We start from the raw sequence: 15,930 nt of genomic DNA, 5'->3' as shown, positions 1-15,930 counted from the left end.
GGGATTGTCTGCACCAGAAAGCATTGTTGGCGGGAGAGACCGCACTTTAGAGTTCGTAGGAAGTCAGTAGCAAGCGAGATGTGAAGCGAGTTGGTAGCAGGTCTGAAGCGAGAGGTTGAGAGGAGCGGTGTGCCTGCCAGCCACCAGCTATGATTTACAAGAGATTATAAACGGATGTACAGAGACATCAGCTAACTATTATCACAAGAGGAATTAATATTATTGAATCATTTTCTTTGCGAAACTCAAGACTCCTAAAGGTATGTTTGCGCAATGCTAGTTGTAAGATTATTGTAAAAAGTAAGCCCCATTTGAACGTTTGTAAAATCATTTCATTACCAACAGTAAATATGTGAAGCGTTTTCAGAATATAATTAATTTTTGCCAGCAATGTTGCATTACTGATTATAATCCATCCAAAAACTTTCAACATAAAACTTTGCAAAAATTTTATTGTTGTCAAGAAATAGTGTAACTATGAATTACGTAACTTCAGTCAAATTAATTAAAGAATAATGTTAGCTTTGCTATTAAAGAATAACGTCAGCTTTGGTAATAAATACAGCCACTTATTATGACAGCCCGCCAGCTGTTAATAGAGTATAGTAAACCAGAGTAATTATATTCATGTCGCAGTTCGATGTAGCAGTCAGATGGCGATCCAGTAACAGTAAAAAAGGTAAGGAACAGTTTTGGGTTGTTGCAGGTAACGACTGAGGGCCACGACGACGACACATTCTGTGTTTCATCGAAATAATCAGAAAATAACTTTTAATAAGCAACATTTAAATTTGTATGCAAAGATTGAGAAAGAGAATTAATTTTAAAGGGAAGATTTCATTTGTTATTATTAAGCAAGAGATAGAAACCCCAAGGGAAGGTTTCATAGCTTATTGTAGAAGGGAAAGCCGCGTAAAAAAAAAAGAAGAAGAAGAAAAAAAAAAAAAGAAAGAGAGAGATATAGAGGAGACGGGAAGGTTTCAGGTTAACAGGCATTAATACGACATTCCCTGCTATCGTAGTTAAAACTGACTGCGAGAAAGGAACCTAACCTGCAGATTCTCACAACACAGCATGACGAAGTATTTTGTTTCGTATATCCGGTTTTAAAAGACACTTGCTCATCGTCCAAAAAACGAAAAAACACAGGTAGCCTACGTCCGTTTGCAGGTTTATTACCGTATCGTGCGAAATTTTGAAGTCAATCAGATTTTCATTTTAACTGAAGCTATTAAAATATCTGGAAAACTTCACATTGAGTAGCATATCGTAAACTACCATTGTGTACCCATTTCTGGCCCTCCGATTATAGAGCCATCTATGGGAAAAAAAAGAAAACGCTTCAGACAAAATGTATGTCGGTTTTGCCGTAAAATCGTAACCTGCAATAAAAAACGGGGGTTCCCATTGAAGCTTTCAAAGTTGCCCCCCCCCCCCCCACCGACACCCATGCTCGGGGTGGGCTGTTGGATCGAGTGTGCTATCATTTGATGTCCCCCTCCGAGACAAACAAATTGGAATTATAACTGTTTCAGAACTGATTTTTAGTTTTCGAGATATTTCAATGTCCTTAGTTAAAATATATACCAGCGCCCATATGAGGATGCAAATCAGGTTTGCTTTAAATACACGCTTTACGGTCGTGGGCGTTAGTTAACTTTCCGACTAGGCGTGGTGTGTTGATGTAAGTCAAGAAAGCTTTTTAAAGCGTCAAAGACGCTATTACCTACACCTCACTGGGTTTGAACGAGGTCGCGTAACAGGGCTGCAAGAAACTCGATGTTCCTTCTGCGATACTTGGCAGGAGTGTAGCCACTGTACATGACTGCTGACAGCAGTGGAGATGTACGGTCGCAAGGGGAGCGGGATCCGGACCGCCACATTGCACTACCGAGATGGACGACCATCCTCTTCGGTGTATGCCTCTGGCGCATGGTAATCCACGCAGCAATTTGAAAATCAGGTGGCGCCACAGTGACACAATGAAGTGTTACAAGCCGGTTTCTTCAAGGATAGTTCCGAGCCAGACGACCTGCAGTCCATTCCACTGACCCCAAATCACCGCCATTTGCGACTTAAATGGTGTCAAACGAGAGCTCATTGGAGATGAGGGTGGCGGTCTGTTGTGTTTCCTGGTGAAAAGTGGTTCGGCCTCGGTGCCAGTGATGTCCATTTGTTGATTAGGAAGAGGCCAGTTGAGGGCCAGCAACCAACTTGTATGAGGGCTAGACATATGTGACATGCACCTAGAGTTATCGCTTGGGATGCGATTGCGTTTTTTCTTTTTGCTCATCAGTCTTGAAAGGTGGCTACACTGAGCCACTGCGCCAGAGATTGCGCCAAAGAGTATTATTAAGCCTCCTACACAGTGCCTGGAGAGAACTCGTAGTAGTCAGTGCTTGTCCAGAGCTCGTAGTAGAGTGCCTGTCGAGGTCTCGTGGTAGTCAGTGCTTGTTAAGAACTCGTAGCAGAGAGTGTTTGTTGAGATGTGCTAGTAGGCAGTGCTTGCTGAGATGTGATACTGAAGAGTCTTGTTGAGATGTGGTAGTAGAGAGTCGGTGTGGAGATATATTGTAAGGATTAGAGTGATTTTCATCAATATAAATGAGGTAACAAACTCCGTTTCTTTTTTTTTCATTTTTTTTTCTTTTATTATTATTATTATTATTATTTTTTTTTTAATACCAGAACTCTTCAATACCACATCTCAGCAAACACTGCCTACAAATACTCTCTGCTACGAGTTCTTAACAAGCACTGACTACCACGAGACCTCGACAGGCACTCTACTACGAGCTCTGGACAAGCACTGACTACTACGAGTTCTCTCCAAGCACTGTGTAGGAGGCTTAATAATACTCTTTGGCGCAATCTCTGGCGCAGTGGCTCAGTGTAGCCACCTTTCAGTCTGCTGACTGGTTTGATGCGGCCCGCCACAAATTCCTTTCCTGTGCTAACCTCTTCATCTCAGAGTAGCACTTGCAACCTACGTCCTCAATTATTTGCTTGACGTATTCCAATCTCTGTCTTCCTCTACAGTTTTTGCCCTCTACAGCTCCCTCTAGTACCATGGAAGTCATTCCCTCATGTCTTTGAAGATGTCCTATCATCCTGTCCCTTCTCCTTATCAGTGTTTTCCACATATTCCTTTCCTCTCCGATTCTGCGTAGAACCTCCCCATTCCTTACCTTATCAGTCCAATTAATTTTCAACATTCGTCTATAGCACCACATCTCAAATGCTTCGATTCTCTTCTGTTCCGGTTTTCCCACAGTCCATGTTTCACTACCATACAATGCTGTACTCCAGACGTACATCCTCAGAAATTTCTTCCTCAAATTAAGGCCGGTATTTGATATTAGTAGACTTCTCTTGGCCAGAAATGCCTTTTTTGCCATAGCGAGTCTGCTTTTGATGTCCTCCTTGCTCCGTCCGTCATTGGTTATTTTACTGCTTAGGTAGCAGAATTCCTTAACTTCATTGACTTCGTGACCATCAATCCTGATGTTAAGTTTCCCGCTGTTCTCATTTCTACTACTTCTCATTACCTTCGTCTTTCTCCGATTTACTCTCAAACCATACTGTGTACTCATTAGACTGTTCATTCCGTCCAGCAGATCATTTAATTCTTCTTCACTTTCACTCAGGATAGCAATGTCATCAGCGAATCGTATCATTGATATCCTTTCACCTTGTATTTTAATTCCACTCCTGAACCTTTCTTTTGTTTCCATCATTGCTTCCTCGATGCACAGATTGAAGAGTAGGGGCGAAAGGCTACAGCCTTGTCTTACACCCTTCTTAATACGAGCACTTCGTTCTTGATCGTCCACTCTTATTATTCCCTCTTGGTTGTTGTACATATTGTATATGACCCGTCTCTCCCTATAGCTTACCCCTATTTTTTTCAGAATCTCGAACAGCTTGCACCATTTTATATTGTCGAACGCTTTTTCCAGGTCGACAAATCCTATGAAAGTGTCTTGATTTTTCTTTAGCCTTGCTTCCATTATTAGCCGTAACGTCAGAATTGCCTCTCTCGTCCCTTTACTTTTCCTAAAGCCAAACTGATCGTCACCTAGCGCATTCTCAATTTTCTTTTCCATTCTTCTGTATATTATTCTTGTAAGCAGCTTCGATGCATGAGCTGTTAAGCTGATTGTGCGATAATTCTCGCACTTGTCAGCTCTTGCCGTCTTTGGAATTGTGTGGATGATGCTTTTCCGAAAGTCAGATGGTATATCGCCGGACTCATATATTCTACACACCAACGTGAATAGTCGTTTTGTTGCCACTTCCCCCAATGATTGCGTATGACAGCAGAAACATTCGTTTCCAGAAGTTTTATATTAAGGGATGTTGTTCGGACATGGAGGAGATACAGAGCGACGGGAACTGTCGACGACACGCCTCGCTCAGGCCGTTCAAGGGCTACTACTGCAGTGGATGACCGCTACCTACGGATTACGGCTCGGAGGAACCCTGACAGCAACGCCGCCATGTTGAATAATGCTTTCGTACAGCCACAGGACGTCGTGTTACGACTCAAACTGTGAGCAGCAGGCTGCATGATGCCCAACTTCACTCCCGACGTCCATGGGGAGGTCCATCTTTACAACCACGACGCCACACAGAGACATACAGATGGGTCAAACAACATGCCGAATGGACCGCTCAGGATTGGCATCACGTTCTCTTCACTGATGAATGTCGCATAAGCCTTCTACCACACAATCGGTGGAGACGTGTTTGGAGAGAGCTCGGTCAGCCTGAACGCCTTAGACATACTGTCCAGCGAGTGCAACAAGGGGGGAGGTTCCCTGCTGTTTTGGGGTGGCACTATGTGGGGCCGACGTACGCTGCTGGTGGTCATGGAAGGCGCTGTAACGGCTGTGCGATACATGACTGCCATCTTCCGATCGATAGTGCAACCATATCGGAAGTATATTGGCGAGGCACTCGTCTTCGTGAACGACAATTCGCTCCCCCATCGTGCACATCTACATCTACATCTACATCTACATTAATACTCCGCAAGCCACCCAACAGTGTGTGGCGGAGGGCACTTTACGTGCCACTGTCATTACCTCCCTTTCCTGTTCCAGTCACGTATGGTTCGCAGGAAGAACGACTGTCTCAAAGCCTCCGTGCGCGCTCTAATCTCTCTAATTTTACATTCGTGATCTCCTCGGGAGGTATAAGTAGGGGGAAGCAATATATTCGATACCTCACCCAGAAACGCACCCTCTCGAAACCTGGCGAGCAAGCTACACCGCGATGCAGAGCGCCTCTCTTGCAGAGTCTGCCACTTGAGTTTATTAAACACCTCCGTAACGCTATCACGGTTACCAAATAACCCAGTGACGAAACGTGCCGCTCTTCTTTGGATCTTCTCTATCTCCTCCGTCAGACCGATCTGGTACGGATCCCACACTGATGAACAATACTCAAGTATAGGGTGAACTAGTGTTTTGTAAGCCACCTCCTTTGTTGATGGACTACATTTTCTAAGCACTCTCCCAATGAATCTCAACCTGGTACCCGCCTTACCAACAATTAATTTTATATGATCATTCCACTTCAAATCGTTCCGCACGCATACTCCCAGATATTTTACAGAAGTAACTGCTACCAGTGTTTGTTCCGCTATCATATAATCATACAATAAAGGATCCTTCTTTCTATGTATTCGCAATACATTACATTTGTCTATGTTAAGGGTCAGTTGCCACTCCCTGCACCAAGTGCATATCCGCTGCAGATCTTCCTGCATTTCGCTACAATTTTCTAATGCTGCAACGTCTCTGTATACTACAGCATCATCCGCGAAAAGCCGCATGGAACTTCCGACACTATCTACTAGGTCATTTATATATATTGTGAAAAGCAATGGTCCCATAACACTCCCCTGTGGCACGCCAGAGGTTACTTTAACGTCTGTAGACGTCTCTCCATTGATAACAACATGCTGTGTTCTGTTTGCTAAAAACTCTTCAATCCAGCCACACAGCTGGTCTGATATTCCGTAGGCTCTTACTTTGTTTATCAGGCGACAGTGCGGAACTGTATCGAACGCCTTCCGGAAGTCAAGAAAAATAGCATCTACCTGGGAGCCTGTATCTAATATTTTCTGGGTCTCATGAACAAATAAAGCGAGTTGGGTCTCACACGATCGCTGTTTCCGGAATCCATGTTGATTCCTACATAGTAGATTCTGGGTTTCCAGAAATGACATGATACGCGAGCAAAAAACATGTTCTAAAATTCTACAAGAGATCGACGTCAGAGATATAGGTCTATAGTTTTGCGCATCTGCTCGACGACCCTTCTTGAAGACTGGGACTACCTGTGCTCTTTTCCAATCATTTGGAACCCTCCGTTCCTCTAGAGACTTGCGGTACACGGCTGTTAGAAGGGGGGCAAGTTCTTTCGCGTACTCTGTGTAGAATGGAATTGGTATCCCGTCAGGTCCAGTGGACTTTCCTCTATTGAGTGATTCCAGTTGCTTTTCTATTCCTTGGACACTTATTTCGATGTCAGCCATTTTTTCGTTTGTGCGAGGATTTAGAGAAGGAACTGCAGTGCGGTCTTCCTCTGTGAAACAGCTTTGGAAAAAGGTGTTTAGTATTTCAGCTTTACGCGTGTCATCCTCTGTTTCAATGCCATCGTCATCCCGTAGTGTCTGGATATGCTGTTTCGAGCCACTTACTGATTTAACGTAAGACCAGAACTTCCTAGGATTTTCTGTCAAGTCGGTACATAGAATTTTACTTTCGAATTCAATGAACGCTTCACGCATAGCCCTCCTTACGCTAACTTTGACATCGTTTAGCTTCTGTTTGTCTGAGAGGTTTTGGCTGCGTTTAAACTTGGAGTGGAGCTCTCTTTGCTTTCGCAGTAGTTTCCTAACTTTGTTGTTGTACCACGGTGGGTTTTTCCCGTCCCTCACAGTTTTACTCGGCACGTACCTGTCTAAAACGGATTTTACGACTGCCTTGAACTTTTTCCATAAACACTCAACATTGTCAGTGTCGGAACAGAAATTTTCGTTTTGATCTGTTAGGTAGTCTGAAATCTGCCTTCTATTACATCTTGTGAATGACTTCCTTCAGGATAACGACATCGCTCGACTAGAATGGCCAGCATGTCCTCCAGACATGAACAGTGTCGAACATGCCTGGGATTGATTGAAAATGGCTGTTTATGGATACGTGACCCGAGGAATCTACACCGAATCGCCGTTGAGGAGTGGGACAATCTGGACAACAGTGGCTTGATGAACTTGTAGATAGTAATGCCACGACGAATACAGGCACGCATCAATGCAAGAGGACGTGCTACCGGGTATTAGAGGCACTGGTGTGTACAGCAGTCTGGATCACCACCTCTGGAGGTCTCTCTATATGGTGGTACAACAAGCAATGTGTGGGTTTCATGAGCAATAAAAAGGGCGGAAATGTTGTTTATGTTTATCTCTATTCCAATTTTATGTACAGGTTCCGGAACTCTCCGTGTAAAAGGCTGAGACAAAGCGGTCAAGAACTTTTTCGAGATGATTCGGAACATTTCCCCTTTATTTATTTTATATTTACTTGCATTTTATACAAAATTATATAGCTTAAGTCCGTTCGAATGTTTAAAAGTTTATTAGAGCATCGCATAAAAATTGGAAGTCATTCGCTCAAAAACTATTCGAGTTTTTTGGTAACAATGTTGGACAGCGACTTGTCTTTGTTTAGTAGTACAGATAATAAATTTCTGTTATCCTTTCATCACACTGCTAGTACTACGTCAGGCTTCAGAAAAACTCTTGGTTTTCCTGGCCTTTATCTTTCTTCTTCACGGGATTAGAAATTTAATCTTGATTTGACAGTGTTAGTGGTAGAGAGTGGCCGAATCCCATTCTTGCCTCCCCCTCCCCCCCATTTTCCCGTCCCACCCTTCTCCAAAACGGAATGTAATTTGTGTATCTCGTCTGCGCCTACTATTGTCCCACTGAAGCGGGACTTGGGTACCTGCCAGGTATTAACTTGGCTGGATGTAGGAACTCGTCTAAAAACCACATCCAGGCTGGCCGGTACGCCGGACCTCGTTATGAATGGGACGTGCATACTTGTTTGTTGGGCGTGAGATGGCGAAGACAGGTTACGGCTGCAGAATAATGAAGTATTCCTGTCCATCTTTCGGAAAGCCGTCAGCCTACCTCATGTCTAATAGGAGTGAGTGACTGCGAAGTTTATTGACTTTACGAACTTAACACTACAGTCTTGTAACCAATTTTATAGAAAGCACGTGGCGCCATGTTGCAAAACTATTGTATGTTTAGTGGCTTCTGTACCTTCTTTGTTCATCCCTATTACTTGTTTCAATTATCAGGTGAAATAAGAGCCACGTTCTGTGCGTGTTATGTTCGGCGATTTTTGATTAGAGTCTTTCGCGGGTCCCACGCTTGAATCTTAGCGTATACAGTATAACGGCCAACTGGTAATTCAGTTCCACACTTCTTAACCACGTGGACGATCTTGCTTCCTATATTTTTCCTTTACAGCCCAAATGTACTTTCTGAGTGCGGTTTCCCAGTGTTTTTTGTAATGAATATTCACTGTATATTATAAAAGTAAGCGTACAAAGTGCGTGCCACTAGGACCCAGAACATACCCGGGTACGATCAACGGAGTTACATGGTGTGGTAGCCCTCTATCCTCTATCCATGAAGAATGTTCCCGTTCTTAACTAAGGGAGTACTTTCGAATATATAAAAGCTGAGAAGTTTTGCCCTCTAGAACGTTCCAGAACATTCAAGAGTTTTATAGAATATTCCAGAACATTCGGTAGTAAGCGAGAACATTCCACAACATTCCAGAATATTTCGGAATGTTCTGCAACGATTCAGTATGTACTGGAATGTTCGGAAGTAGTGTGGAACATTTGGGAAGACTCTAGAATGTTTGGGAAGATCGCGGGACATCCCAGATCATTGTCGAACATTCCACAACACTCTAGAATGATGTGGAGCATTCTGGAACGTTGTGGACCATTCGAAGTCTTTTTGCTATGTTCTGGAATTCGCCACTGGTGGGGTTACGCATTGGTAGGTGTATATAAAGTAAGACGAGTCGTGGGTTCGGACGTCAGTTTGTTATCAGTGGCGAGGAGAGAAATCAAAAAAGTAGTGCAGCGAGTGAATAAAAACAACCAGTCAAGTGTGAGTAATCAAAGTGGTACAGTGACTGAATATAAATCGAAAGTAAAGCGTCAAAACCGTGTAAAGAGCATTCAGTGTATTTGTTAATAAAAAGTTGATTTGATTTGTATTTAGACAGTGCCCAAACGTAAAAGAGGAGATATTTCCAGTTCTGAAGCAAAACGGCGAAAACAAACAGAACAGCGGAAAACAAAACAGACAAAGAGCACAAAGTGAAGCACGTTTAAGTTCCCAACGACCGAGAATGAGCCCAGTGAGAAGCAGAGACTTCGAAGAGCTGCGAAACGAACGAATTGAAGGATCAGGAATTGCGACACAGTCATATATCTGGGGTTCACTGCTCCGGTCAGGGAGCTCATATGAGATTATGTGGTAGCTGAAATGAAAGGTTAACTTTAAAGTCTGCAATTTCCAATGAAATTAGCCCACAGTTTTACGACTAACAAACTGCAACGACAAACTTTAAAATGTTGCGGCATCACCCTCAAAGAGTCCTGCTTCTCTCACGGTCATCTATGCGTACCTTGCTCTCGAGTAGGAAATTCGAAAAATTTATACATATATACCCCTGATGACAAATTGAAAAATATTGTTCACAAACAAATATTCTAATACTTAGAATAGGTTTCCAGTAAAAAAAAAAAAAAAGGTAACTTTTATACCTTAACAAGTATTGTAAACAGTTAGAATATGTTTTCAAATGGCTCTGAGGACTATGCGACTTAACTTCGGAGGTCATCAGTCCCCTAGAACTTAGAACTACTTGAACCTAACTAACCTAAGGAAATCACACACATCCATGCCCGAGGCAGGATTCGAACCTGCGACCGTAGCGGTCGCTCGGCTCCAGACTGTAGCGCCCAAAACCGCATGGCCACTCCGGCCGGCGGAATATGTTTTCAATAAAATATTTTTACCTCTTATACTTCGAAGTTCATGCTCTTTTTCCATCTACCACACAATCTTATAAAACTTCCAGCTGGCTATATCTATTGAAAGAGTGCGACAGGCTTTCACCTTCACTAGCACTTAGTCATGCATTGTGTGCCTTAAGTATTTGACCATATTTATCCGTAATTTTAACACTCCTCCAACTACTTTTACGTAATATGAGTAATTGATTTACACCACAACGTTTACCGACTTCATTACCGCAAGTCAATACATTTATGTATCTTTCCCATGGTCACAATCTCGTTTTTTGTAAAAAATTGAGCTGCATACATTGCACACACGGGTACATAAAGAGTTTTCTTCCAGCGCACGGGGTAAGTTTGTCGCTTCAAGAGTCAACGAGATGCAGGACAGACAGAGTAAAAACTGCGAGTATGTCTGTCGCGCACAAGCACAGGTCTAATAAGAAGGATTTCCAATTTCAAGACATAGTTCTGTGAATAAATTCATGTTAAAATTAAGTCCTGTGTATTAAGGTACTGTCGAACCCAACTCCAATTAGGGACTAAGTTATATGCTTTCAAATAATTTTTCTGTAAGAGATAAATGTCAGTATAACTCAGAGAGCAACTTACGGGCGTTGTCCTGGATACAAGTGTCAGCAGAGGAACATAACGAAGCACTGTCGGTACACGACAGACCGATAAAATATTCAAATTTCATGTTTGCTGTGGAATGGGTGCCCACTTAGCATCGGAAGTTTACCATGGGTAAATGTTTACAACCGTCTCGAATCAGTATATTGGTTACGTACGTGGCATTATCACTAAATTTACATCCAATGAATGTATATACATAGAAAAAAAAGTTTTGCTTCACCCCGGTTCCCAGAACCACTGAAGGTAGGCGTTGAATGTGCATATTGTAACACATACACAGTCCCTTAGACTGTTCAGAGATGTCACTAAACCCGCCCAAAGATGTAAACAACCAGGCATGAGCAGCTCCTATTAGACGAAGGGGGTCCGACAGCAGATCAGTTCCAGTCATTCCACCAGGAATGAGGTACATGGCTCGTGTTGTCTGTAGTTCAACTACGCCTAGATGGTCAACACCGTGGTTCGATCGCGTCCGCATTGTTACTTGGCGCCAGGAAGGGCTCTCAACAACGGAAGTGTCCAGGCGTCTCGGAGTGAACTGAAGCGATGTTTTTCGGACATGGAGGAGATACAGAGGAAAAGAACTGTCGATGACATGCCTCGGTCTGGTCGCCCAAGGGCTACTACTGCAGTGCATGACCGCTACCTAAGGATTATGGCTCGGAGGAACCCTGAAAGCAACGCCACAATGTTGAATAACGCTTTTCGTGCAGCCAAAGGACGTGCGCAATAGGCTTCCTGATGCGCAACTTCACTCCCGACGTCCATGGCGAGGCCCAGCTTTGCAACCACGACACCATGCAGCGCGGTACAGATGGGCCCAACAACATGCCAAGTGGACCGCTCAGGATAGGCATCACGTTCTCTTCACTGAAGAGTGTCACGTATGCCTTCAACCAGACTATCGTCGGAAACGTGTTTGGAGGCAACCCAGTCAGGTGGAACGCCTTATACATACTGTCCAGCGAGTGCAGCAAGGTGGAATTTCCCTGCTGTTTTGGGATGACATTATGTGGGGGCGACGTACGCCGCTGGTGGGCATGGAAGGCTCCGTAACGGCTGTACGATACGTCAATGCCATCTTCCGACGGATAGGTCAACCATACCGGCAGCATACCGGCGAGGCGTTCGTCTTCATGGACGAAAATTCGCGCCCCCATCGTCCATATCTTGTGAATGACTTCCTTCAGGATAACGACATCGATCGACTAGAGTGGCTAGCATGCTCTCCAGACATGAACGCTATCGAACATGCCTGGGATAGATTGAAAATGTTTATGGACGACGTGACCCACCAACCACTCTGAGGGATATACGCCGAAGTGCCGTTGAGGAGTGGGAAAATCTGGACCAACAGTACCTTGATGAACTTGTGGATAGTATGCCACGACGAATACAGGAATGCATCAATGCTAGAGGACGAGCTACTGGGTATTAGAGTTACCAGTTTGTAGAGCAATACAGCAATCTGGACCACCACCTCTGAAGGTCTCACTGTATGGTGGTTACAACGTGCAATGTGTGGTTTTCACGAGCAATAAAAAGGGCAGAAATGATATTTATGTTTACCTCTTTTCCAATTTCTGTACTGGTTCCGGGACTCTCCGAACCGAGCTGATGCAAAACTTTTTTTGATGTTTGTATTAAAAATTCAGTTACTTCACAGCGCCGAAAATACACTGCCTGGCAAAGAAAGTGGAACATCCAGAAGGGGAGGAAACGAAACTTTATAGGTTGAGAAGGTATGTGATGTTATTTCTCTGATTACGATCTCGAATCAAATTTACAAAGAACTTCGCACCATGATCCTAGTTGTCAGTATGATGCTGCACAGTTCTGGCCTTTATGCACGCGCTGATTCCGTAGGAAAGGGTGGACTAAAGACTTTGTATGCTCTCCTGAGCCAAAGTGCCTCACAGCTGTTGAATCTGGTCCTTGATATCCTGCATACTGGGACTGACATGGAGACCGAGTTAGTTCCAGGTATATTCTATCGGGGCCAGATCTGGGGATTTCGCTGGCTGCGGGGATACGAAATCACCCTGACCGATCATACAGACATGTGTCATTTGTGAATGAGCATTGTCCTGTTGAAAAACGGCTCCACTATAGTGTCACATGAGAGTTAACAAAGAGGACGCAGATGTCCGTAACGTGCCGTTGTGCCGTCAGAGTCCCCTTCCACCACACTATCAGCCTCGGCCTGAAGTCATATGCGGCGACTCCCCACACCACGACACTAGGAGTAACAACACTATGTCCCTCCAAAACATTGGAAGAATGGGACTTCTCGCCAAGTCACCCTCTTAGTCTACAAAGATAGTCATTACCGCGATTCATCGCTGAACACAAAGCGACGCCATTCATCAGCAGTCCATGGCTGCCAGTCATACACAGTACCATTTCAGAATCAGGAGTTTGTGTGACGGTATAAACGGCAGTCCACGCTTGGGACGGTATTCTGTAGTCGGTCTGCTGCTAGTGTGCGACCAACAGTGCTGGATGGCAATGAATGCCGCGAAGAGCCCATTTCTTGTAACTTGTGAAACCTTCCCGGCGTATTTTTTCTTCTAATAATTTTCGTACTTGCAGCCGGATTCCGTCGACATTCCCCCACGATATTCCGACCCAGGGACGTCCGATCATCTTCAGGTGAAGGTGGTGGGCCATAATATCGTGGCAGAATGTCAACGGGATCAGACTGCACACCCGAAACTTACTACACTCCTGGAAATGGAAAAAAGAACACATTGACACCGGTGTGTCAGACCCACCATACTTGCTCCGGACACTGCGAGAGGGCTGTACAAGCAATGATCACACGCACGGCACAGCGGACACACCAGGAACCGCGGTGTTGGCCGTCGAATGGCGCTAGCTGCGCAGCATTTGTGCACCGCCGCCGTCAGTGTCAGCCAGTTTGCCGTGGCATACGGAGCTCCATCGCAGTCTTTAACACTGGTAGCATGCCGCGACAGCGTGGACGTGAACCGTATGTGCAGTTGACGGACTTTGAGCGAGGGCGTATAGTGGGCATGCGGGAGGCCGGGTGGACGTACCGCCGAATTGCTCAACACGTGGGGCGTGAGGTCTCCACAGTACATCGATGTTGTCGCCAGTGGTCGGCGGAAGGTGCACGTGCCCGTCGACCTGGGACCTGACCGCAGCGACGCACGGATGCACGCCAAGACCGTAGGATCCTACGCAGTGCCGTAGGGGACCGCACCGCCACTCCCAGCAAATTAGGGACATCGTTGCTCCTGGGGTATCGACGAGGACCATTCGCAACCGTCTCCATGAAGCTGGGCTACGGTCCCGCACACCGTTAGGCCGTCTTCCGCTCACGCCCCAACATCGTGCAGCCCGCCTCCAGTGGTGTTGCGACAGGCGTGAATGGAGGGACGAATGGAGACGTGTCGTCTTCAGCGATGAGAGTCGCTTCTGCCTTGGTGCCAATGATGGTCGTATGCGTGTTTGGCGCCGTGCAGGTGAGCGCCACAATCAGGACTGCATACGACCGAGGCACACAGGGCCAACACCCGGCATCATGGTGTGGGGAGCGATCTCCTACACTGGCCGTACACCACTGGTGATCGTCGAGGGGACACTGAATAGTGCACGGTACATCCAAACCGTCATCGAACCCATCGTTCTACCATTCCTAGACCGGCAAGGGAACTTGCTGTTCCAACAGGACAATGCACGTCCGCATGTATCCCGTGCCACCCAACGTGCTCTAGAAGGTGTAAGTCAACTACCCTGGCCAGCAAGATCTCCGAATCTGTCCCCCATTGAGCATGTTTGGGACTGGATGAAGCGTCGTCTCACGCGGTCTGCGCGTCCAGCACGAACGCTGGTCCAGCTGAGGCGCCAGGTGGAAATGGCATGGCAAGCCGTTCCACAGGACTACATCCAGCATCTCTACGATCGTCTCCATGGGAGAATAGCAGCCTGCATTGCTGCGAAAGGTGGATATACACTGTACTAGTACCGACATTGTGCATGCTCTGTTGCCTGTGTCTATGTGCCTGTGGGTCTGTCAGTGTGATCATGTGATGTATCTGACCCCAGGAATGTGTCAATAAAGTTTCCCCTTCCTGGGACAATGAATTCACGGTGTTCTTATTTCAATTTCCAGGAGTGTAGAAGGCCATTTCTTGTTCTTGGACGGCAGGCACAGGTGTGAAGCGGCTACGATGTGCATGGTGCAACTTCACTTGGGTTGGTGATAAAATTAATTGGCGCCAGAAAGGGTCTTGACAGAGCATCACAAGATACAAAAGAAGGTAAAAGTCAATAACAGCAGCACCATGTGAATGGCAGCGAGTAACATTGTAACAGTTCATTTACACTGCCTGGGCCATGAACTGCTCACAGGTTCGCCGCACACTCATCCACATACAGGTAAACGGCACGTCCAGTCGGAGCATCGTTGCTGCTTACTCGCCGCAGGCCAAGAGAGTCGTCAACGACCATATTGCCGTTGGTCTGACCGGGAACATACCTCTCCTGTCGTCAGCGCACTGCTGCCCATTCCTCAAGGAACAGACGGCACCCTCTTCTCAACGCGCCGGCAAGCAGCGGACGGATCGCGACTGGTAATGAGCGTTTCGAATAACGACACAGCCGTGAAGTGCATGTACGGGCCAGCCGGTTCTATGGAGACATTGCAGTAAGATTCTGCGGGGAGACGTGACAGAATGCCTGAAATGGTTGTGTTTGGACGTGTCCATGGTCGTGAATGAAGTTGCCCAATTTATTTGTGTGTCTACTCTGGCTGTCCAACATGTCTACATGTCCACAGGTATCAAATTTGGCCGAAAGCTGTCAGTCAATGTAAGTCGATCGCTACCAGTTTACGAGATAATTTTGCAAAGGTAACTGCGTGTAATGGACGTACACTAGGTGATCAACAGTATCCGGACACCTAGCTGAAAATGACTTACAAGTTCGTGGGGCCCTCCATCGGTATACCTGGAATTCAATATGGTGTTCGCCCACCCTTAGCTTTGATGACAGCTTCCACTCTCGCAGGCGTACGTTCAGTCAGGTGCTGGAAGGTTTCTTGGGGAATGGCAGCCCATTCTTCACGGAGTGCTGCACTGAGCAGAGGTATCGATGTCGGTCGGTGAGGCCTGGCACGAAGTCAACGTTCCAAAACGTCCCAAAGGT

This window comes from Schistocerca piceifrons, chromosome 6 (assembly GCF_021461385.2).
Source record: "Schistocerca piceifrons isolate TAMUIC-IGC-003096 chromosome 6, iqSchPice1.1, whole genome shotgun sequence".
NCBI lineage: Eukaryota > Metazoa > Arthropoda > Insecta > Orthoptera > Acrididae > Schistocerca > Schistocerca piceifrons.
Note: the sequence above shows the minus strand (reverse complement) of the source record.